Below are 27,417 nucleotides of genomic sequence, written 5' to 3'. Positions count from 1 at the left end.
CTTCTTTCTTCTTAACTGATTTTTCTGATGATACAATCAAGAGTTTTGATAACATCATTTAAAAGTTTCGTTTTCGCTGCTTGATTCCCACAATCTGCACGTTTTTATCACTTAGTAATTAAAACTGGAATGCTCTAATCTTTTTATGTCAAATAACTTGAACCTTAAAATGAAAACTGCAAACATAATAAAATCTGTATGTAAAACACGTGTATAAACGTAGAAAATATAAAAACTTACGTAATGTTTATGACATTTTTTTGCTCGGGAGAGGCCATATTGGACAGATCCAAACACACGGCTACCGGTGTAGTTATCATACAGTGAAAAAGGAACAAAGATAAATACTCAGCCTAACGTAATGTATAGTTCATATTTATCTTCTACCTTACTTTAACTACACTTCTCGTTTATTAAGTAGACATGGACAATGAGTGGCTGGCGACAAAAGTAAACAAGAGGACCATGATTGTCCTGAATCGCTCACCTATCCCCACATGACCCAGTGTTGAACTGAGTATAACGTCGTTATTTCTATTATTTGACATAGTGACCTAGTTTTTGAGCACATGTGACCTAGATATCATCAAAATAAAAAATTCTGACCAATTTTCATGAAGATCCATTGAAAAGTATGACCTCTAGAGAGGTCACAAGGTTTTTCTATTATTTGACCTAATGACCTAGTTTTTGAAGGCACGTGACCCACTTTTTAACTTGACCTAGATATCATCAAGGTGAACATTCTCACCAATTTTCATGAAGATCTTATGAAAAATATGGCCTCTAGAGAGGTCACAAGGTTTTTCTATTTTTCAACCTACTGACCGCACATGACCCAGTTTCGAACTTGACCTAGATATCATCAAGCTGAACACTATCACCAATTTTCATGAAGATCCATTGAGAAATATGGCCTCTAGAGAGGTCACAAGGTTTTTCTATTTTTAGACCTACTGACCTAGTTTGACCGCACGTGACCCAGTTTCGAACTTGACCTAGATATCATCAAGCTGAACATTCTGATCAATTTTCATGAAGATCTCTTGAAAAATATGGCCTCTAGAGAGGCCACAAGGTTTTTCTATTTTAGACCTACTGACCTAGTTATTGACCGCACGTGACCCAGTTTCAAATTTGACCTAGATATCATCTAGATGAACATTCTGACTAATTTTCATAAAGATCCCGTGAAAATATGGCCTCTAGAGAGGTCACAATGTTTTTCTTTTTTTAGATCTACTGACCTAGTTATTGACCGCACGTGACCCAGTTTCAAAATTGACCTAGATATCATCAAGGTGAACATTCTGACCAATATACATGTAGATCCATTGAGAAATATGGCCTCTAGAGAGGTCACAAGGTTTTTCTATTTTTAGACCTACTGACCTAGTTTTTAATCACACGTGACCCAGTTTCGAACTCAATCTAGATATTATTAAGGTAAACATCTTGATCAATTTTCATGAAGATCTCTTGAAAAATATGGCTCCTAGAGAGGTCACAAGGTTTTTCTATTTTTAGACCTACTGACCTAGTTATTAATCGCACGTGACCCAGTTTCAAACTTGACCTAGATATCATCAAGGTGAACATTCTGACTAATTTTCATAAAGATCTCATGAAAAATATGGCCTCTAGAGTGGTCACAAGCAAAAGTTTACGGACGGACGCACGGACGGACGGACGACGGACGCTCTACGATCACAAAAGCTCACCTTGTCACTTTGTGACAGGTGAGCTAAAAATAATTGGGATGAAATTCTAACGTAAAGGTGAATTACCGTTTCCTTAATCTTCTCTATTTCTTTTCGTACACAGTTGTAATGGGGAAGTAACCACATTCCATCAGCTGTGCAGCTTCTTGTTATTTCTCCAGATAGGCCTGTAAGTTTCAGATGTGTTCATGCGATTATATTCCCATTATTAAAATAACATTTGTCTAGAGTAAGATATCGTTTTATTTACAAAGGTACTGTGTTACCTGTATTCTTTCCTCTTTAGCAAGATGCTTGTACCATTTTCATGTCTCTATTAGCAATATCTACAGTAGAATAAACTTTGTAAGTCATAAAGGAAGACAGAGTCACCATTTTATACGCCCGAAGGAAAGTATTATGTTATACCCCCGGTGTCCGTCTGTCCGTCCGTCCGTTAGCAATTTCGTGTCCGCTCTGTAACCCTTGAACCCCTTGAGGGATTTCGAAGAAACTTGACATAAATGTTCACCACATCAAGACAATGTGCAGAGCGCATGTTTCGAATGGCTTGCTTCAAGGTCAAGGTCACACTTGGGGGTCAAAGGTCATATGACTTTGTTTCATGCCCGCTCTGTAACTCTTGAACTGCTTAAAGGATTTCAAAGAAACTTGGCACAAATGTACACCACATGAAGACGACGTGGAGAGCGCATGTTTCGGAAGGCTTGCTTCAAGGTCAAGGTCACTCTTAGGGGTCAAACGTCATATGACTTTGTTTCGTGTGTATATTGCTCTGCATTGCGGTGTTCTTGTTTTTATTTGGCAGATCCCTTTTTTGTTCACTTACGATAAGTTTTTTTAATTACTTCCCTTTTATATTACTATGAATAGCCTATTTTGTAACTTTTTTATTATTGGCCGTAGGGAAAAACTAAAACCTGTGGTAAAACATGGATGTTACCTACAATGTTTAGGTGTATTTTGACATATCTGTACCTGCTAAGGATTTTTATGTGGACTTTGAAATTTTTTTACTTTGAATTTTTTTTATTGGAATTTCTTCCCTTTGTTGTTTCTGTCCTTTGGGCTTCAACAGTCAAGTTCTTTAAATTTCGCTCCCAGTCTCTGATATAACCCTTCGGGCGTATAGTGCCCCGCTTGGCGGAGCTCTTGTTTAAGATCACGCCAATTATGATATCTCTGCCAATAAATCTTGAAACCCTTTGCTTTTAATATTCTTCAGCCGAATATGATTGAACAAGTTAATTATGGCAGATGGTAAATGGTTAATTTAACACTCACCTGTACTTTTATTTGTGGAAGAACAGGATACAGTGATAGTTTGTCCAGGTTTTGTTTCATTCCATGTCAAACCATGAGTATCGTCACTCTGTGGGCATGGTTTTGTTGGCTGTTTTGGAGCTTTAATATAATTACTTATTAGCGATTTAAGTTGCTATAGAGGAATATTCCGCAAAGAAGAAAGTACTCTAAAATTTACGATAAGTATGATAGTGCGTTGCCTATGCACTATACAACAGTGTATGGTCAAGTTTTGAATCTGGATCTAGCTTATGGGAAAACAATTTTGCGTATTTATAACATGGAAAAAGTAAACGTGCAAATCTATAATTTTTAATTTTATGAAAGAAAATATATCAAATTGAAATTGAAACTTGTGATATATTTAGTAGAATAATGGCCCTAGAAAACATTATCTAAGGTTGAAGGTATAACAGTAACATTTTGGTATTGCAAAAGAAAAAAAACTACAGATATTTCTTCCCAAAATCGTGAAAAAGGATGTAAGATATGAATAAAAATGTTATTAAATAATTTATACAAATGTTATGCAGGTAAAATAATTACCTGGCTCGCAACTTGGAGTCTCGCCACTCCATTGACCAGAACTGAGACATACACGAGATTTATATCCTTGCAGTAAATAACCGTCCTTACATATAAACGTTAAGACCGATCCTTCCCCAATATTTGATCCTGCCACCATACCATTACCGGGAGCTGTCAAATTGTCACATACTGTATTGAAAACGCATAAGATATTGGCGTAATATATGAATATAACATTGTTGATCTGTTTATATCAATATCAAAAACGGGCTTAAAACAACTGTAATAAAATGCTACTATGATTAAGTGATCCATTTCATATCAAGTACGTCCAAACGTCATATTGTAAGCGAATCCTGCCAGCTTCGTTCTGCGGCCCTGGTGCCACGGAAAGAACAAAATCCTGTCGTTCTGATGTTGACGACATAATGGAAAAACTATTTATTTCTTAGTCGTTCTGGCACCCACACAAAATACGATATATCCTCTTCTTTCATCCGATCCGTCATACGCCTAACATATTTTTACTTCTACAGTCATATAAACGACGGTGTCTACTTTTAGCAGTAAGTACAATGCCTAATTTGAAGGTACTGCCTCACTGCAATATCAAGCCGTATCCACTTGACATGATACCCTACCAAGTCAAATTATTCTGACACCGGGCTGACTAGTACTAGTAGTATCCTCTTAATGCTGAGCACCAATCGAGGAAGGTACATGTACCATTTCCAGGTCTTTGGTATGAAACGGCTTGGGAGCGAACCCACGATCTCCTGCACTTAAAGCTGGTGTCCTTCAACAAGGCTACCGAGGCGGTATAGAATCTTGAACTGCAATCAGTTTTCTTGAATAAGTAATTAACATATTTCATGTTTTAACAGACAACATGTATCTGATAAGCCATATCATTTTTTATATAAAGTAGCAACGTAAAAGACACGTGACCAATACTTTAAATGAAGATTAATGTACTTACATACAGGATTGCAGGCCAGTGAAAAGTTTCCATTCCATAATCCGTTTTCTGGGCAAAGGAATGTCGCACTTTTTTCTTTATTGGAAATCAGAAATCCAGGTCTGCATTGAAATACTGCAACACTTCCAAAATGGGTTGTATTTGTTGGAATATATGTGAGGCTGCCATTGGTTGACAAATTCAGCCACCCACAATCTAAATTAAAATGAATAAATTACAATTTTCTTTGAATACTGGTTGAAATATAGGCGAGCTATACTGCCAACGGATTGAAAAAAAAGCAGTTTCTTTCAAAAGACTTCATAGTTTGTTCAGTGTATAAGGAAAATGTTGGATTTTACGGCAATTTGACACAAGAATGTCATAAATGGCCAAGATGATCGAAGTACAGAAACCCTACTTCTGTCATGCTTACCAATCGGAAGGCATTTAAAGTCTAGTACTTCCCACGTGCCGTTTGTCTGACAAGTAACTGTTCCAATACCAGTGATATTATATCCTGGACGACAAAAATACTCGGCGATGGATCCGGCAGTCGTTCCATAGAATTCTCTCCAGCCGAGTTCTAGTGGCGGCGGATCTCCACAGTCTTTAAATTTGAAATAGTAAATAAATGATGATCAAAATATCAGTTTCCCGTACTTTTTATAATAACAAACCATGAATCATTAGACAAAACGGTTATTGCTTTTACTTCTTGCATGTTCTAATGTTGTGCTGAACAACTGATATCAAAATGCTACAATTCACTGCTTACAATCATGGATAGAAAAAATGGGATGATAAAATAATACTTAACAGCTTTTACCTTCTTGCCAATGAGGACTTTACATGAATATTCTTACTTCAAACTTCTAATGATTTTCATTCTATTCATTCCCGATTTTTTAAACGTATGCACATGTAAAATATTATATTAGTATTTCGCTGCTTTAAGAGCAACAGCAATTATTTACAGTCGAGGCATTAACTTTGAATCATATTTAATTGATTGGTTCTAAAAAGAACCAACTCCGTTTTACATATTAAACTAATTCTGTTATGGTCGCCTAACGATAGCTTTAAAGTTTAAAACTAATTTCTGACCGATGCGTCAGGGAGTAGACTCTTTAGCTCAGTGATTAAAGCATTTGCGTCGGACGAGCCCAATCTTACGACTAAGAAATTAAAGAGGAAAGATTTTTTTGATGAAAATCCAAACTGACGTAGTTTTCAGAGATTGGTTTTAAACTTACAAGCTATGAGTAAGCGACCGTAACAATTCCTAAATACACATTCATATTTTCTATAATCACGTGCAAGTTCGAGCGCGCCAAAACATCAATTTCATTCTCTATTAAAATGTATCCACTCAAACAATTTATACCAAAAGTTTATTAATCAAATTAAAAAAACAAGTGTGCACAGATTAAATCTCGATTATATCTTTACTGAAATCACTCGTAAAAGATTGACAGGTAATCGTCTCGAAAGATACAGTCACGCATAATGAAACAAAACTATAGCTGAGTAAGTAAAAAGTTAAAACGACTATAACTAAACATAAAAAAGATAATTACACCCACAAATTAGCATTCAAACAAATTACAATGACCATAACTTAACATGAAAAGGTAATAGCAAAGATAATACCAGGTATAGGTGTGGTTGATGCAGCTGATGACACTGCTGTCAATGTTGCCGGTGGCTGTGTCGAAGATGTAGATGTTGTTGACGGTTGTGTTGATGATGTATATGTTGTCGTTGTTTGTGTTGATGATGCAGATTGTGTCGTTGGTTGTGTCGACGATGTAGATGTTGTTGATAGTTCTGTTATCACTGTAGATGCTGTCGACGGTTGTGTTGATGATGTATATGTTGTCGTTGTTTGTGTTGATGATGCAGATTGTGTCGTTGGTTGTGTCGACGATGTAGATGTTGTTGATAGTTCTGTTGTCACTGTAGATGCTGTCGACGGTTGTGTTGATGATGTTGTTGATAGTTCTGTTGTCACTGTAGATGCTGGCGACGGTTGTGTTGGCGATGTTAGTGGTAGTTCTGTTGTCATTGTAGATGCTGTCGACGGTTGTGTTGATGATGTTGTTGATAGATCTGTTGTCACTGTAGATGCTGTCGACGGTTGTGTTGGTGATGTAGATGATGTCGTTGATTGTGTGAATGATGCAGATGATGTCACTGGTTGTGTCGATAATGTAGATGTTGTTGATAGTTCTGGTGGTACTATAGATGTTGTCGATGTTTGTATTGATGATGTAGACGTTGTTTTTGATTGCGTTGATGATGCAGATGTTGTCGTTGCTTGCGTTGAAGTTGTAGATGTTGTCGGTGGTTCTGCTGTTGATACATTTATGGTCGATGTTTGTGTTGATGCTTTAGATGTTGTCGATGGTTGTGTTGATGATGCAGATGTTGTTGATGATTGGCCTGAAGATGTAGATGTTGTCCATGGCTCTGCTGTTGATATAAATGTTGTCTGTGTTTGTGTTAATGATGTAGACGTGTTCGATGATTGTGTTGAGAATGTAACTGCTGTCCATGACTCTGCTGTCGATGTAGTTGTTGACAATACAGATGCATCCGTTAAATTACTTGCTGATAAAGATGTTCTCGTTGAATTTGTTGGAGATTTTGTCGTTGTTGATGGTACAAATGTTGTCGATGGTCGTGATGATCCTTAAGAGTTTGTCGGTGGTAGTGACGACGATACAGATGCATCCGTTGTATTACTTGCTGATAAAGATGTTCTCGTTGAATTTGTTGGAGATTTTGTCGTTGTTGATGGTACAAATGTTGACGATGGTCGTGATGATCCTGAAGAGTTTGTCGGTGGTAGTGACGACGATACAGATGCATCCGTTGAATTACTTGTTGATAAAGATGTTTCCGTTGAATTTGTTGGAGATTTTGTCGTTTCATTAAAGGCTGAAATGGGTGATACAGAAGTAGAAGAATAAAATGAAAATGTAGTCGATGACGACGACAAATTGCTCGTTGTTTGAGAAAAACTTGATGAAGGTAAACTTGTCGGAGTATCATTCGACGATGCTGAAGTATTTTCTGTGTATGATGGTGTTGATACAACTGAAGTTGTATTTACTGTATATGATGATGTTGACACAGCTGAAGTCAAATTTACTGTATATGATGGTGTGGACACAGCTGAAGTTGTATTTATTGTATATGATGGTGTCGACACGCCTGAGGTTGTATTTACTGTATATGATGGTGTTGACACAGCTGAAGTATTTACTGAAAAATAGGGTACTGTAGTTGACTCAGATTTAGAACTAGCAGACGATAGCGAATATGTAGATGACGATTCATATGTGTATGAATTAGGTGCATCCGAAGAAGATGACGTATCGGAATATGTAGACGAAAGGCTTGAAACTGTCGAAAATGGCGAAGTTCTTGTAGGCGAGGTTGACGTTTGCGTTCTAGGTGAAGCTGATGTTGTTGAGGATGATGACGAACCTATAAATATTTTGCATTTATTGTACCCAGATAAACTTAGAGTGTAACTATCTTTCACTGGTTGGAGTTGTGGATGGAAATATCTGGCTCCAGAGCAACTGTCTCGACGGCAACGAGGCTCCATCCGCACCTTCAACTAGTGATAGGATAGATTCTTTTTCTTGCATGCCATATTCTTCACTCAATAGATGAAATAAAATAAATAAAGTTCTTTTAAGGATGTACGAGCGTTTTTTTTCAGGATATCCGCCATTTTGAAAAATGTTTCTTCGAATATTGCTTTCTAACAAAAGTTTTGCCAAAAATTTATGCTAAATAATTAAAATATGGCTAATAATGTTCCATTTAACCAAATATATTATGCTTTTTGCGAAAAAAAATTTTTTCACCCTTATTTTTGGCTGGCATTTGCCTAAAATTTACGTAAGATTTACAATGGGGTAGGGGTAGGTAATTTCAAATATCTATTAAAGTAGATCAGGTTTGGTTTTGATATTTTTCTGACTGATACATATAATGTTAAGCTATAAACAAAATAAAAGTTTTCAAGATAACACTTTATATTATCTAGAAAATATAAATTAAAACAAAAAGAACAAAAAATATCAAAATTCACCATTTTTTAACAGTTTTTTCTTAATAAATCTCTTAGATGCACGGTGACCCCAACTTTTTTTCTTTCCATTTTGAAGCATTTTTGTGTGTCATTAATGCTGCAAAATATTTTGAAAATCGTAACGTCAGAATTTTTTTTTTTAGATCTAAATACGTTTTTTCCACTGAAAATGAAGTGGGTGGGGTAATTATGTCAACATGTAAAAATTAAAGAGATTTTTTAGTGACATTTGTGCTTATATATAACTGACATCACCATATATTCATATTAAACTGAAAGACCTGAAATCCCTATAAGATTAAATAGGATATTATATGTTTTATAAAGTACCAACATTTCTTCAATTTTACAAAATTTCAGAAATGCGTAAACAGTGGGTGAAGAAAATACCCTATAAAATTTAAACGAGTTCGGTGACCTGTGTTTTTTCTGCTCTTGTTTGTCTTAGAAACTAATGTTCTTCAAGCTCACAGGGTATGAAAAAATTCTTAACGTTAGAAAAAATTCGCTCGTACATCCTTAAGCACTTATTTATTCGTATGTAGCAGCGTATGAGTTTACGCATTCATTTATTAATTACAGCAGTGAGTCACTTTACACCTCGGTGGTCAAGACGAGCTTTATTGCAGAGGCAACGACTTTGGAAAAAGCTCTCAGGCATGCAAGAAAAACACATATATGCAAGAAAAAATCTAGTAGAATTTGCAAGACCTGAATATGGAAAGATCTAATTTTTGTTTTGTTTTGTTGGGTTTAACGTCGGACCGACACAATTATAGGTCATATGGTGACTTTCCAGCCTTGATGGTGGAGGAAGACCCCAGATGCCCCTCCGTTCATTATTTCCTCACGCACAGGTACCTGGGTAGAACCACCGGCCTTCAGTTAACCAGTTGGATGACAGCCTCACATGAAGATTTCAACGCCCCGAGTGAAGCTCGAACTCACATCGGTGATGGGCAAGTGTTTGAAGTCAGCGGCCTGAACCACTCGGCCTTTCGTTAAACCTGTATAAGCACAAAACATGTGGATTTAAATACGCTTTAAATTACACTGTATTAAATAAATGACCTTTTCTAACCTAGGCATGATGACTACATAAAAGCATGCTAACATACAAGACAAAAACATTTTAAACGTAGGAAGGATAAGTGCTATCTAGTACTGTGACCAAAAGCGACTTCATTGGGCTAGGGTGCGGAGGCATCTGCAACCATTCCCCTCCCCTAACAAGCACACATTTAAATTCCGAGGAGCATACATTTTGATAAATTTTAAATTTGAAGTAGATTTCTTTTAAAAAATCGCCTTGCTTCTCTCTCGTAATATTTCAAATCCAACTGAGGTGAAGGAACCGGATAGACGTCAAAATGACAAGATGTTAAGAAGTTTCTTTTCTTAAAAATTTACAATTTAAGAATAATTAAACTTATATCTTTTTCCATCAATTTTTGATATTCCGCATTATACTCGGTTTGTCCCTTCACAACACATTTTTATTAACCCAGCATTAATACCAAGTTCTTTGGATGCTTTGTAAGTGTTTTTATATGTTTTTTCATTATTGGTATCTAATTCAGTTGCAATAACTGTTTTGGGGTTGTTTCGATAATTATTTGGTCTGGGGCAATCACATAAACTTCCGGCATTTTCTTTCTCAGGTAATAAACAACCACAGTTCCATTCGAGTAAATCTATACTCTTTTTATGAAGATAAGGATCTATAACAGTTTGTAATTTATCAATCACGACTCGTGTCTTTTATATTCATCACTAACTATTTGATCAAGTTTTGATTTAATAGCATTTCTTCTTTTAAGTACTTTTTTATATGGTTTTTCATCTTCATTCATTATTTCTCCTAAAGTACTGGATAATTTTGGCATAATCATTCTGTCATCTTTTCTATTAACCATTATATAAAACACTTAAAAAAAATCTTTAAAAACACACGTTCCTCTTAAGTCGTCCCATTTTTCAGTTCACAGCGGGGTCACCTTTAACCCCATTTTCCATGTCTCTTCGAAACGAAATAGAGACAGGGATGAGGTAAGGTAAGCCGGACAGTTATTACAGACCGAAGGAGTTATGCTCCAATTGGTAATATCCACAGCTGCTATTGTCAAATGGAACAGACGTAATACCGAACCTTCGAATAAACATTTGGTTTATATAATTTATTTATAGAAATTTTTTTTAAAACACACTTTAAGAAATTATATTGTTTTGAGAAATTGTTTTATATTATCTATATCTTTTGAATAGGTTTTTGAGGTTATTTTATCTAAATTATTATCAATTGTTAATATTTTTATGTTGTTTTTAACCATTCCATCTAACCATTCTTTATGTTATTTATGTAATATCTCTAAATAATCTAAACTAACTTTGTTTTCTTCCGTTCTGGTTCTTTTTTGAAGTCTTTTAAGACATATTTCAGGGTTGGTTTTAACATAAAAAAGCGTTAATTGGGTTTCTTCCGTATGGTTTTATAATATGATCAGTTAGTAAAAGATTATAACGCCCACTCGGGGTCATTTATAACACCGTTGTCGTAATATTGTTTTGTAAAAACATTGCTGTTAGTAAATAAATCGTTCAGAAGAAACACATCAAATGTTTAGCAGAAATAACAGTTTTTATGACTATTAAAGTCGCTAATTGAAAAGGAAATGAATTTGGAAGTCTGAAGCAAGTTCAATAGATTATATATGAATTAAATCAGGTCCACAACATTTTGCCATTCATAATTGTTCTGAATTTATTAAAATAGGATTATATTCTTAAAAATATTAGAAACGTCTTTCTGATGATTTACCCTTCAATGATAGATTTTTTTTATATAAAATACTTTAGAAAAAAACATGAAAATCGCAATTATTTATATACTTTTTCTTTTATTCTATATCCATTAAGTTTAAATTCCTTCATATACGTTTCAAAAGGCATTGAATAGTTTTTTTCTTAGTATTGTAAAAATATCCTGAATAATTTTTTTTGAAGCTTCTTCACTTACTTTCCCGATTCGTGCTTTTGTTATTAGTTGTTTTATTTTTTGATGATGTAATTTTAAAACAGCTTTTTTTGTCTCCGACTTTTAGTCTATTAGTAAATATTGTAATTACTGCTGGAACAGCGCCAGCAACTGCTACAGATATAGGAATAGCTGGAACAAGTGCTAATGCAGTCGAACAACCAAAAATACCTGTTGTAATTTGTAATCCTGTATTTACTCTTCTACAAAATTTATAACTTTTTCTTTAAGCAGCAGCAAGTTTAGTCAAGTGAATAATTAATTGATCTATTGTTTCTATTTCAGTAGAAATTAAATTTTTATTACTCATTTATATAATATTTAAATATTAAATTTCTTCCAATTTCTTCCAATTCACTAAATGATACCCAACTATTAAATTTTTCACTATAACCTTTCCATTTTACTAAAGCTTGTTTTATCTTATAGTCTCGTCTAATAACTTTTTCTATTCTAAAAACCTCTTATTTAGTAGGTAAAAATTCTTGCTCGTAAAATGAACCTTGAATTATTTCATTATTGGGATTTGTATTATTAATTCCATAAATTATAAATATCTCCTCTGTCCAGTTTGGTGTATATCCTTTTTCAAAATGTCGTTTAAGTTTGCTTAAGCGAACTCGATCACCAATTTTAAATTTTGGTTTACTCTTTGGTATCTTTAAATTACCGTATAAATTAAAGTAAACAGTACCTTTATTTAAGTTTTTACTGGCTTCAGTCGGTGTCATTTTTATACTAGAATGTTTTCTTTTGTTATATTTATTAACCATATCCTGCAAATTATCTAAATAAGTGTAAGTATTATTTGCTGTAAAATATTTCCACATTATTCTTTTTAAACTTCTATTAATTCTTTCGATTACTACAGCTTTTCCTTCATTAAATGTATGATACATGTTAATCTTATTTTTATTTAAAAATGATTCAAACTTTTTATTATAAAATTCTTTTCCTTCATCTACCCATAAATTTGTAGTTGTTCTATCTTCTAAAATTATTTTTTTTAAATGCTTCTGTAATAGATTCTCCGGTTTTATTCTTTAAAGGAATAACCCAAGCATATTTGCTGAATATGTCAATAACGGTTAACAAGTACTTTACTCCTTTATTATATTTTGAAAAAGCTTGCATATCAACTACATCAGCTGACCAAGTATCATCAATGTCACGGACAATCACTCTTCGTTTCCTAAATTTTCGTTTAATTGGTTTATGTAATTCTTCTGCTAATTCGTTGCTCCATGTTATTTCGGGGGTCTTTTTGAGTAAATACTCTACCCCCTTTTCCCGTTTTTTGACTTTCGTTTTTGTCCGAGACCAAGTTTATATTTCATATTAATTGCAGGCTTTACAATTAAATGTTTGGCTATCTTTTCTCAGACAGATTTTGATTTAGTATTCTTTAAATTAGATAACATTTGTTTATCGCATTTGTTTTTACTTATTCCTGAATCATAACAGTAATCTAGGGTCATACATACTGCATCCAATTCATTTATGGGTTGATCGTTATCTAGGGGATTTCCCGGTCCACAATAGTTATATCCTGGAAGTGTAATTCCCTTCTTTGGTAAAAGTGGTAACATTGCTTTATGAATATCGAATTTACCCCCTGTGCTTTTAACAAACTTTGATTTCATTTTTCCACAAGATTTACATTTTGCTTTTATCATCAGTCTTCCATTTTTCGTTGTGATATATTGAGGATTTAAATTGTCGGTGAATTTTCTTTCTTTCAAACAATATATTTTATTTTGTAAACTCACTTATATTATATATAAATTTAATAAAAATAAGGTACCACTGTATGATTTGTTGTATAAAATATTAAAACCTAATAACCAAGGAGAGAATGAGCAGGTAATAATAAATTATTTCTGTTAATCAAGGTAATTGTTACTGTTTATTTTTAATAAAAATATTTTGAAAAATATTTTTAGATTAAAATTAAAAAATATTGTTTTTATTTTTTTTTTTCAAAAAATGGTAAAAAGTACGTCAGAAACGTTATATAACTACTAACTTTAATAAATGTAGTATAAGAAATGGGGGTTTTGGTGAAGAAATGGAACGAATGGAACGAGTGAAATGAGTGAAATGACTGGAATTTTGTCCCAAAACCCCCATTTCTTATACTACTCTGGTCGAAAATGATTTTAGTCTTGTTGAGTTATTTTTAAAGTTCGGCTTACTAGTTTCATCATTTTATATGTTTAGTACATGTGCAGTTTTATCAATGCGGTTTCGATGAGCTTGTCGAAAACATTTTAATGATAACAAGTGAATGAATAATTGCCATGTAATACAAAGTCCCTTACTGGAAGGCACCTAATTTTTTCTACTGCAGGATAACATACTGAACTGATATCTGTCAATGATGTATAAATAATAATGTACTATATATACAATATGTTATAACAAACCACTTTGATTAGAATTTGCAAATATAAAACCTACAGTTGTTTTCATATGGATTTTAGTTTTGGCAAATTATTTAAAAGTTATCATATAAGTTATTTATAGTAACAAGAAAATGGAAATTAATAAAAAAGAAAAAGAAAAAGAAAACCTTCGGGAGCATAAAAAAATCTATCATTAGTCCACAGAAATCTCTTTACCAGGTAGAGATAGGTCAAAATACATCTAACAATTCGATGTGACATACATGTTGTACCACAGAAAAGTGGTCTCGATTTTTCCCTATGGCCAGTATTAAACAAGAGTGCCATGATGGTCCTATATCGCTTACCTGAGCTAAGTTGCTTGCTTGAACAAATTTCTTTGCAAAAGCAAAAACAAGAAAGTAGGTCAATATGTCATATTTATGGTCACTTAAAGTCAGTTTTAAGATCGATGTGCAAAACTGTACATGTCATCCAAATTTCAAGGCTGTACCTTAAAAAACAAGAAAGTAGGTCAGTGGGCCACATTCATAGTCACTGAAAGTCAGTTTTAAGATCGATGTGCAAAACTGTACAAGTCATCCAAATTTCAAGGCTGTATCTTAAAAAAAGAAAGTAGGTAAGTAGCTCAAGGTCACAGTCGGGTGACCCCTTATCACTTGGGGTCATCAGGTAAATATAATTAAACAGTCTAGGAAATATGATCTGATAATATTTGAAGTATTTTTCCTATATAACTGATATATCAAGTGACCCCTGGGGCGGGGCCTCTTTTCACCCCAGGGGCATAATTCGAACAATCTTGTTAGAGATCAACTAGGCAATGACACCAACAAATATCAAAGGTATAGGCCTTGAACTTTCAGACAAGAATATTTTTAATATTTTTCCCATATTATAAGTCTGTGTAAAACTTGGGACCCCAGGGCAGGGCCTCTTTTCACCACAGGGGAATAATTTGGACAATCTTGGTAGAGGACCACAAGGCAATGCTACAAACCAAATATCAAAAGCCTAGGTCTTGTGATTTTAGACAAAAGATTTTTTCCTATACAAGTCTATATAAACCACGTGAACCCCTGGGCGGGGCCATATTTCATCCTAGGGGGATCACTTGAACACTCTAGGTAGAGGCCTACTATATGATGCTGCATACCAAATATCAAAGCCCTAGGACCTTTTGTTTTTGACAAGAAGATTTTCAAAGTTTTTCTCTATATAAGTTTATAGAAAAAATGTGACCCCCGGGCAGGGCCATATTATATCCTACGGGGATAATTTTAATAATTTTTGTAGAGGCCCATTAGATGATGCTATATACTAAATATCAAAGCCCTAGGTCTTATGGTTTTGGACAAGAAGATTTTCCCTATATAAGTTTATATAAAACATGTGACCCCCGGGGTGGGGCCATATTTGACCCTAGGGGGATAATTTGAACAAACTTGGTAGAGACCCACTAGATGATGCTACATACCAAATATCAAAGCCCTTGGCCTTGTGATTTCGGACAAGAAGATTTTTAAAGTTTTTCGATTCGGTTGCTATGGCAACCTGAGTTCTGTACGGAATTCAATTCTTTGAACAATTTTTAAAGAAGACCACCCAAGGATCATCCCTGTGAAGTTTCATTAAAATTAGCTAGGTGGTTTAGGAGGTGATTTAAAGGAAAATGTGGACGGACGAACGACGGACAGACGAACGGACGACGGACGGACGGACGGACGCCGGACGGTGAGCGATCACAAAAGCTCTCTCTGGGTCTTTGGCTCAGATGAGCTGAAAAGTAATAATATAATATATTTATAGTAAAACAAAGGGATGTAATTCTTAACACAAGGGGGTCTCATGGCGGTGAGCATTTGTGCCAAGTTACATCACAATCTCTCCATGCATGAAGAAGAAATGTCTGGACAAAGTCATTTTTAAATCTAACCTTTGACCTCTAGACCTTAGACCTAGGGACCTGGTTCTTGCGCTTGACAATCGGTCTCATAGTGGAGAACATTTTGCTAAGTTACATTAAAATCCCTCCATGCATGAAGAAGAAATGCTATGAACAAAGTGATTTTTGTATTTGACAATTAGCCTCTATGTGTGACCTTGACCTTAGACCTAGGGTCCGGGTTTTTCGCATGATATGTTGTCTCATCCAGGGGAATATTTGTGCCGGACAGGAAAAGAAATCCTATTGACCTTTGATCTCCAAGTGTGACCTTTGATCTCCATGTGTGACCTTGACCTTTAAGTAAGTGTTCTGAGTGTTGCGCATGACACGCCGTCTGATCATTGGGAAACATTTATGCCAAGTAATATTATAATCCCTTGATGGATGACAAAGTTATGGACCGGACAGGAAAAAAACTTATTGAAATTTGACCTCCAATTGTGTCCTTGACTTTTGAGCTAGGGGTCTGGGATTTGCACATGACGTGTTGTCTCATCATGGTGAACATTTGTGCCAAGTGATATTAAAATCCCTTCATGGATGGCAGAGTTAAGGAAAGTAAAAAAAACCTTTTGACATTTGACCCCAAAATGTGACATTGAGCTTTAAACCAGGAGTCCGAGTTTTGCGCATGACCAGTCGTCCGATCATAGGGAACATTTGTGCCAAGTGATATTAAAATCCTTTAGTGAATGACAGAGTTATGTACCGGACACGAAACAGACCCTGTTCATGCAATGTTAACATTTGACTGCTAAGTGTGACCTTGACTTTTGAGATAGGGGTCTGAAAGTTGTACATGACACATTGTCTTATTTTGAGGTACATTTGTGCCAAGTAATACTGTAGGCTTACTTATTTTAGCGGTGTACTAATAGCAGCGCTTTTAGCGCTATCGCACGTGCGCTAATTCATGTCCGCGCATTAATTTGTCCAAGCATTTTCATGTACATTTTCATTTGATGATGTTTTCTTCGAACTTTTGCAAATAAATACTCTTGAGAGTTTGCACTAGTTACACTGCTTGCTAATATTTCAAGGTTTGTATGATATTCCTGTTTATTGCTCATATTATTATTTTAAATATATGATCATGCAAAATAAAATATTTAAGCTTGTAGTTTGTGTTTCTTCTCATTTGATGAAGTTGTTATCGATTTCCGTATCACCTTCGGGCATGTCCGTTGTTGCAGTCGCTCGTTTACGGAAAGGTGTGAACGTTTTTATTAAGACACAATGCATGTAGGACAAAGGGGATTCAATGATTAAAATGTGTGCATTGAGCACGAGAGGGACTGGCAAGTCCAAAACTTTCTATACAATCGTCATTGTCACTGCTGCTGGTACTGGAGGAACAGTCAGCAGCATTTTCATTTCCACTTAACAGCTACTTTCGCAACATTACGATTGGAATGACAAATGAAAACTGAATTTTATTAGACTTTAACCAATCATCAGTAACTAGTAACCTACTGACCAATTATCGCATTTTCGAGAGATTTACGGTATAACACTTACAGTAAATAATTTCAAATAAATCGTACTTTCTTTAGCCCGCTAACAGTGAAAAAAGTTGATTTCATAATCAGTATGACGTATAATTACAGCAGAAACACATTATTAAAAATTGCCGACGGTTAAGTTTATTTCCGAAAATCTTCGTGAATCTCCGTAAATCTCCGAGAGCCTCATCTTGGACAGCGCTAGAATTAGAAATTAGCGGTCTCGCGACAGCGCTAAATCACGTCCACGCATCAATTAGATATTTCACCAAAAATTGCCTTTGCCGCGCTAATAAATGTACGCCTACAGTATTAAAATCCCTTCATGTATGGGAGAGTTATGGACCAAACAGGAAAAAGGCCCTGTTGACCTTTGACCTCCAACTGTGACATTGACCTTTGAGCTAGGGGCCTGGGTCTTGCCCATGACATGTTGTCTCATCATGGAGAACATTTGTGCCAAGTGATATTAAAATCCCTTAATGAATGACCGAGTTATGGACCGGACACGAAACAGACCCTGTTCATGCCATGTTAACATTTGACTGCTAAGTGTGACCTTGACCTTTTAGCTAGGGGTCTGAAAGTTGCACAAGACACATCGTCTTATTATGAAATACATTTGTACCAAGTAATATTAAAATCCCTTCATGGATGACAGAGTTATAGACCGGACAGGAAAAAAGCCCTGTAGACATTTGACCTCCAATTGTGACCTTGACTTTTAAGCTCGGGGCCCGGGTCTTGCGCATGACAAGTCGTCTCATCATCGGGAACATTTGTGCGAAGTTATATTAAAATCCCTTCATGGATGCGAGAGTTATGGACCGGACATGAAATTGCGGACGGACGGACGGAAGGACGGACGGAATGACGGAATGACAGAATGACTGAAAAGCGCATTCCTATGGTCCCCGAAACTGGTTTTCAACCAGTGGGGGACTAATAAGTTAAACCCTGATACAGTAGTTGCAAATGGGTATATATCGTATGACATTATAGTGTAAAGAATATTTCAACAAACAAGAGGGCCATAATGGCCCTATATCGCTCACCTGTTATAATTGCACTTGAGGACAAGAAGGTCCTCAGAAAAAATATCTAACTCCAAAGGACCGTAACAACAAAGGGAAGAAATTTAACCAAAAAGAAAAAAAATCTTACAAGGTTTTCTGAGGACCTTCTTGTCCTCAAGTGCAATTATAACAGGTGATATGTCAAAATACACCTAAAAATTGGAGGTACCATCCATGTTGTACCACAGAAAAGTGGTCTCGGTTTTCCCTACGGCTAATAATAAATAAGTTACTAAATATAAGCTATTTATAGTAACGTAAAAGGAAAGTAATTAAAAAAAAAAAATCTATTGTAAGTGAACAAAAGAAGGATCTGCCAAATAAATCTGTTGACATAAATGAAATTTCAGATCAGTATCTTCATTAGTTACGGAGATATACCCATTTTCATTTGAAATAAAGGGAGGTAATTTGACATAATATCAGTCCATAGTAATCTGTCCTGATTGGCTCAGTCCAACTAATGACAATAATGAAATTTCAAATAAGTCCTATAAGAACTTACTGAAATAAATCCATTTTGATTACAATCAGGGGAGGTAATCAGATATAAAATAACTCTGAACCTACGCTTTGATCTGATCTGTCATAGAATCCAAGAACTATTGTTGTTGAAGTTATTTTGGAAGTTTGTATCAAATAAAACCATAAATGAAGTCTCTATATGGCTGCAAAAGCGGCCATAACTCTTGAACCCATGAAGAAATCTGGCCAGTTCAAGAAAGAAACCAAGATCTTGTGGTGATACAAGTTGTGTGTAAGTTTGGTTAAAATCGAATCATAAATAAAGCTGCTATTGTGCAGACAAGGTCAAAATAGCTAATTCTGGCCCTTTCAGGGGCCATAACTCTGGAACCCATAAAGGAATCTCGCCAGTTTAAGAAAGGAACCAAGATCTTATGGTGATACAAGTTGTTTGCAAGTTTGGTTGAAATAAAATCATAAATGAAGCCACTATTGTGCAGACAAGAAATTGTTGACGCACGCACGGACGGACTGACGACGGACGACGGACGAAGGGTGATCACAAAAGCTCACCTTGTCACTATGTGACAGGTGATCTAAAACACACAGTGACGCACTTCTACGAAGACTGTTCAAATATAAATGCATCTAAGCACATAAAAAATGTATCCTTGATAGATTTCAATGAACATTTTATTTGGTCCCGTCGAAGTATTCACCTCCAACAGATATGTAAAGTTTCAGTCTTCTTATCCAATCCTTGAAGGCATTTTCATAGTCTTTTCTAGGTATACTATGAAGACACTGGAATATTGCAGAACCGAGGTGTTTGCGCTGCACAAATTTTCGACCAGAAAGTAGAGATGGTACCTACCAAAGAAAATCTAAGGGGAGCAACTCTGAATTGACCAATAAACTGAAGCCAACATAAAACACCGGTTAAAAGTGAAAGAAAAGTCAAATAGGTCCTTTTTTCCAGCCACTGATCAGGCAGACAAAATATGACCTACATTTGTTTAAATACCTTTGTATTCAATATACAATATGCACACTTTTCTCATGGCTTACACTGACAGCTTTTTTTTGTGTTTTGTAGTGAGGCCCTGATAGAAAATTTAGTAGTGCATGAAGAATATGTAAAATAATGCATAAATTCCTTTGAAGAAAATTTACGACATTAAGAAACGTTATTTAGTTTTAATCCTCAAGCCAAAGTTACTTATTTTCCTCAATAGTGATACATTGGTTTACACAAAATCTATATATTAAAATGTAAAAGTTATATATCCAACAATGAGAAATAACAAACAAGTTACATGTAAATTGGTATAACGTTTGTGTAACAAAGTAGCTAGATTGCGTATATTTATCACTTCAATGAATCATTTTGAAGGTGTTTTGTATGCTTAAGTCATTTTGAAGAATTTCTCTCACTGTTCAGGATCGGAGTACTTTGCTTCAAATAATGTAACACAAAAATTCATTGTCATCAAATATAATTACAATGTTTTAAGGTAGTGGATGTAATTACAACATTTTAAGGTAGCTGATAGGTAATGACTCTATGTAATGTATGTTAAGCAATACAGCATTCTCTGGATAGAACTATCACGAGCATTGCTTTCCTTGAATAACAAATTAATGCTGAAAAGCATATGGAAATTACTTTATTTGATGATTTTCGTTACAGGTCAACTACCTAAAACAAACTATAAGGTGTTTTATTTATTGTTGTTGTAAACAAAATAAGCGGGTAACTTCAGATATCAACAATAATTTACAACTTAAACTGTTTACAAAACTTGAAGAAAGGTTTTTGTTGGGGCCTCTCATTTACAATTATATCAACAATTATCACCTGAATTGCGTGCATTCATGAATGGAAAATATTGATGGTAAAATGGTGTAGGGGTTTGTTTACATTATAAAATCTTTAATAACTTCTTTCAGGTAAATTTTTGGTATGGTTTTGGTAAGCTTATAATAAAGAGCATGTCAGTCTCTTTCATTCAGATTTTTTTTCAAGCGTTTTAGACTCTTGGCTAGTCTTGGAATTTGACTTTATTAAAAAGACAAAAGGAAGTTTAGTTTAGGCTCCTTCAAAGTTTTGAAAGAAGACTAAACTTACACTATACTCTATTGAATTTATTTAGCTGTGGACACTTTTGATATAGACTATAATCGGGGAAATTCTGAAGTCATTGAAAAACGGTCAGTACAAGAGTTGTCCATTTTGCTTCATATATTTTGAGAAAGTCATTTTTAAACGCCCGTTTGAAAAACGGGACGTATTATGGGAACGCCCCTGGCCGGCGGATTGGCGTCCACAGACTTTGTCCGGAGCATATCTTCTACATGCATGGAGGGATTTTGATGAACCTTGGCACAGTTGTTCATCTTCATAAGACGGAGTGTAATGCGCAAGATTAGATCCCTAGGTCTAAGGTCAAGGTCACACTTGGAGGTCAAAGATCAAATTCAAGAATGACTTTGTCCGGAGCATATCTTCTTGATGCATGGAGGGATTTGGATATAATTTGGCACAAATGTTCACCACCACAAGGCGGAGTGCCTTGCGCAAGAACCAGGTCCCTAGGTCTAAGGTCAAGGTCACACTTAGAGGCCAAAGGTTTAAAGAAATTTGAATTTCTTAAACAATCGAATAACTGTCGAAAAAGACATTTCATTATGCCCATAAACAGAACATATTTCATCAAAAATGTCTTTACACCCTATGCCAAGAATACAACGATTCTTAATATAGGACCGTATTTCAACGGCGTACGCTGACCTTCCAACCATTTTTGTATTAGTGTACACGAGAAGGCAATGTTTAGCGAGTGATAGACACAGCTAAAGTGAACGGATTTTAATAGGTGTGTTATCAATGTAAAGCTAATATGTTTATCTACCCAATAATCTTAATTTCCTCCTGATTTTCGCATTATTGAGCGAGATAACGTTCTAGATGCATTCATATTTGAACAATCCTCGTACATTTATTACAAACTGTCAACAAGCGCTAAAACATTTCGTAACATTGTCTGTAAGACAAAAATATTTTAGAAGTCGTAGTAGTAATATTAATTGTTGTACATACTGGTTGGTTCATAAAATTCACAACAATGTGTTCATGGTTTTCATGAGAATGAGATCTGTGTTTAAAGTAGTACATCAATGTAATAAATTTTAAAAGCAAGTTATTTTACATGTTACCCTAGCGTTCAAAATTTTGAAAATCCTACATACCCCTTTGATACTTAAAATCGTCAAGGCGCTAAATTCAAAACTAAAAAGATTTAAAAAAACCCCATAAAAAGCAAAAGTTCAAATTGAAATAAAAACTACAAATGAATTACTACTTCTCTATCTTAAAAGGTTGGTAACAATCGACTGATAACATGCTCTCTTTTATGAAATTGCAACTTCGAGTGTTCCCTCCTTTTGGTTCGAACTAACAACTTTCCTACTTTACAACATTGTGCTAGATCTATGCTGTCTGTCAGGGGCTCTGTTTTATTGTGTGAAGAGATTGATTCTTCTACGAATTTGCAAAACCTGTGAGATCTAGAGGTCGACCTGCACTACATTCTAACAATCTACTATTTCATTTTACTATAGCTTCAGTTACAAACACCGAACAGACACATGTCCGAAGAACTAGGATTTGATCAGTGTTATAAAAACACAGAGTATACCTTTGACCTATTGTGATATGAAAATCCTGGTACCGTCTACCTAAAACCTGAATTTGCATTGTAATAAAATGACTGGGGAAAACTACAAGCGCTTACATTTTATGTATCGATCACATTTGTTTTATTTATTCTAGATAAAGTACTTGTGATTAATCATGAACACAAGTAATAATTCTTTCTTGCATTTATCTATGCACATATATTACAAAATGTAAAAGGAACAACGAATTACCTACATGGTTAAAAACTTGGTGATATGCCATTTAATCTAAAAGCAAGTTTTCAAATTGAATACTGAAGAGCCTATTTTATTGTTTTTATGTATCTTGTAAGACATGGTACAAATAACTTGATAAGGATTGCAAGGCCTGCGAAAATGAAATGAAATATGAAGTTTCAGAAAAACGTAAAAACTAGAAAATCAAAATGTGCTAAAAATGATCAAATGAAGCACTCAGTATTAAAGTTTGTGTTAAATATTGTATTTAAGCACTTAACGTTAGTTGTTTTTAACTATTTTTGATAATTTATAATTTTAGATACTATCTCTATAAATTGTTCTTCTTGGGAGTGAAATTTGTTCCAAAATGCGCGACACAGTTAAAGCTAAAGAAAATGTTGACAGTAAAACTAAAGCCAGTCGGATACCTTTTGGCGGGAGTAGTTGCTGTAAATAGCTTCAATTCAAAATTCCGCTAGGTAGACTGTTGTTTAATTTAAATAACTATAATGCTGTTTTAAGTGGCAAACATGAATCCGTTCTATACCGTAACTATTTTGCTTAAATTCAGCACTATGTTACATTATTTTAAGGATTATTAAGGTAAGGCCACACCAAATTGAAAAGTTGTTCATCGGATTTTTTTACTGAAAAACAAATTGAGGCGGCGAGCGGAAAAAATAATATAAATATTTGTTTTTGTTTTTGGTTTTGGGAAAATCGGGAGCGAGCGAAGAGCAAAGAAATATATTTGACTTGTTTTGGCTCTCAACTAACACATTTTGTATAATCCTTAGAATAGGATGTACAGCCCTTTTACATTAGAAATAATTCACTAGGGATCGAGAAAACATGGGTACATTTTGGTTAGGGTACGTTTTGACCTGCAGACCACAACAAAGCGAACTCGTGGAAAAAGGTATAAACATTGGCATACGGTACAGTGTAATCAAATAACTTATTTGTATGCATTTTTAAATGCTGTTAGAAAATATTTAATATACACCAATGCATAACCTTAAACCATAATCATGAAAAAGATATTACTTGAATATTTACTGCTATGAAAATGTTGCATTTTTAGTTCGACTTTTCCGATTTTCGAAGTTTTTGATAAAGTCAAATATCTCTGTTACTATTAAAATAGAAAAAGTGGAAACTTCACTGGTCGCTCAACACGTCAAAAACGAAAATTTTGCAGGCTCGGTTTGATTGAGCCTGTTTTCATACGGTAGTTGAAATGCATGCTGCCGTCAACGCCCTCTAGTCCCGGGTTGATAAGAACTCAACATTTACACATGATACAAAATAATTTAGAGACATCCGCAGATGTGTTCATACGGCATTGCAAATGGAACCCTCGATGATATACTTCGGTCTACACCAGGAGAAACAATCCTCATAGCTTTGATTTGAATTTTGACAGAGTTGTACACTTTTTAGCTTAGAATGTTCTGGTTAAAGTTTTATACAACATCCAATATCTCTGTTTCTTTCAAAGCTATTTATTATTATGCCGCTTTTACTGGCAAAGCTCTAATTCAGAGTCAAGCACTTGGAAAAGTCGAGCATGCTGTCTGACTAGTCGAACTAATTTGACGCGATCCTTGGAAATATTGAGATACTTTTCTTTATTTTGGAAATATCCCTACTCGCGTCAAACACTCGAAAGGCCAAAATAGTTGAAGCAACTTCCGATGAAATTTTCATCGCTGTCTACACGGTAAACGTTAATCGTGTACAGTACATACATAGGTTTAAATCATCAGAAAATTCGTAATTTTTATGTCATTTGATAATGTTTACATAAATCAATGAGGAATTGAATCCCATATCGTTACATGTAAGCTTTATTTGCATTTATGGCCAATTCGTGAAATAATCGGCATTTAAACCTATATCATGTAAAGCGTCCAGTACGCCAATATGCGTAAGCGATAAAACCAATAACTTTACATCACCGTGAACTGTGATTTATCCGCCATCATTTTGGTCCTTCAAAGTTTTGACGTTTAGATTGCCCGTCACAAATATAAAACAATCTACCGTCGAATTATTTTGACTAGCTGTCCTACAGACAGCTCTTTTTTAACTTTAAACTTTCTAAATGGATTAAAGTTGTTAAAACAAAGTCACAATTAAGGTCTGACATGGAGATTAACGTGCATTAACATTACTCTACTCGAGGATTGGAAAATTTAAAGATCTAAATTGGTCTGAACACAACTCATAATGTAAATTTCTTACTCTACCACCTTTCGTATAAAAATCTGAGCACTTTGACAAGAAAACAGAAAAGTGAATGCATCAATATGTATTTACCCGTACAAAAATAATGTTTCATCTAGTTTTCAATGAAATAAGTCCGATTTCTGTAGCAAATCAACATGGCAAACATTCGAAGAAAATGGCGTTACTGCATAAGGAGAAATAACTTTAATGCAACTAAACATAAGTGTCCTGATACATTTTAGACAAAATGTATTTATTTTGATTAAAGTCCTTTTTTGAACAATCTGGAACTAGAATTGTAAACATTTGTACACTTTTACGTCCGTAAAAAGTAGCCCCACCAACAAACTTTGGCTTGAAATTTTTCAATGGGACAAGCACAAGCCAATAACAAAAAATATGTTGTGTTTCTGAAAATATACGAGCGGCAAATTCGATGAACAACTTTTTAATTTGGCGAGGCTTTACCTTTGTAATTTTGTTGTCTTTGATTATAATGCCAATAGTGTACAGATAATGTTGTTGGTGTATTTTAATAGTACAATAGTTATATTTTGCGTTTGAAGCTTTGATTCCTATAATAGCAACAAACAAATTGAAGCGATAACTAAGTGTCGGCAATCCTTAGAATGATTAAAAACCTGAAAGTTTCGATACAATCCGTTTTTTACCTGTGGCTAGGGTACATATTATTCACTAAACCAATGCAGTATACAAGAGCTATTGAATAGGTACTTTTAACTTCATTTATTTGTTATCCTCTTAACGTTTCATTGTCCACGTTTTAAATCATGTCAAGATATAATTTCTCTATAAATCATTGATAAAATTTTACAATTTTATAACATTTTTATTTGTTTAGAAATAGTCAAGTGTAGGTTTAGTTAACATAGATTGGAAAATTATTTTCATACCTCCCAAAGGATCTTTTCACAGATTTTATTATTTAGTGATTTGTTGGTTACAAACAATCTTTGCTGTGTTCAAAATTCGCTAAACGTGACAGTTCTAAGACATACATACGAGTATATCAATTAAACCACTTATATTTATAATATTCGCTAGTAGTGATATATAAACAATAATAGCAAAAATAAGTTCTTTGAAAACATTACTTAATCTGCATTATTTTGAACCTCTATATTTTATTCAGTTCAATTCAATCTCAGATTGAGATGAGTCCCACAAAATGCGTGGACAAGATCAGCAATATACATGTACATACACGATTCTAAACATTGGATTTTATTATATAACTTTTTTTACAACATGAGTTACAGTTATTTTATTCGCGTTTCAAGTAAGTTATATATTGTTGTGTTCTTTTGTTAAATTATGAATCGGGAAGAACATATGAGAAAATTAAACACATCAATGTTAAATGTTTTAAAACATACTTAACAGAGGTAAACCTTGAAATAAGTAGATTAAAAACCTGAACACTTGTTCTAATTATGCATTTAGCAATAAATCTATGTAATGTTGATGTTAACAGAAACAATTTATTGTAATTAATTTTGTTCAAATCAATTACTTTCTTAAGAGTTTTTAATGAAAAGCCTAAAAGGAAACGTTTTGAAGACATTAGAAAATTGATTGCTTGTATAAATATAGTAATAGCATACTTTATTTTTTATGTTTTCAGTCAAACTATTTGGGTCTCATACTAAATTCTTGTATAATTTATACTTTTTAAATGACATTAATCAAAGAACAAATTGTCTTACCTATATTCACAAAAACAAACAGTAATAAAAAGAATAATATTTCCATTTTTTCTTCCTTCTTCCGAAAGTTATATCACCGTGTCATGTACCTTGTAAAAATTTGCAGTCGCGGTGGGGTTTGTTATCTTGCTTGAAGGTCGTTACAGTAAATAAAGTTTATAAAGTGTTTTATTCCTCAGATAAGAAGGTTATATAACCCTGTTTTATGGATTAATACGAAACACAGGTACGGCCATATGCGCTTGTTTCCTTTTTCGCACACCCCAAACTAAATTTTAACCGATCGACGATACGATGTGGAAAAACGACAGAACAGAATAAAAGCTTCATACATATATCAAAACCGAAACAAAATCAAGCATAATAAATTGAGTATAATACTACAAACCGAAGGTGTTAAGATATGCGCCCAACATGAATATGTGAATTTGATGTCTTAGAAAGCTAGAAATCCGTGGTAAAGATGGTTTCAAATATAAAACGATAT

General features: G+C 34.3%; 1 pseudogene; it reads right to left on the bottom strand.

The window, feature by feature from the left end:
* Positions 1-1,787: 1,787 nt before the first annotated feature.
* LOC128554457 (mucin-5AC-like) lies at positions 1,788-27,070 on the bottom strand (annotated as a pseudogene).
* Between the last annotated feature and the right edge of the window lie 347 nt (positions 27,071-27,417).

The sequence above is a fragment of the Mercenaria mercenaria genome, unplaced genomic scaffold (assembly GCF_021730395.1).
Source record: "Mercenaria mercenaria strain notata unplaced genomic scaffold, MADL_Memer_1 contig_5049, whole genome shotgun sequence".
NCBI lineage: Eukaryota > Metazoa > Mollusca > Bivalvia > Venerida > Veneridae > Mercenaria > Mercenaria mercenaria.
Note: the sequence above shows the minus strand (reverse complement) of the source record. Positions and strands in the feature narration are given on the sequence as shown.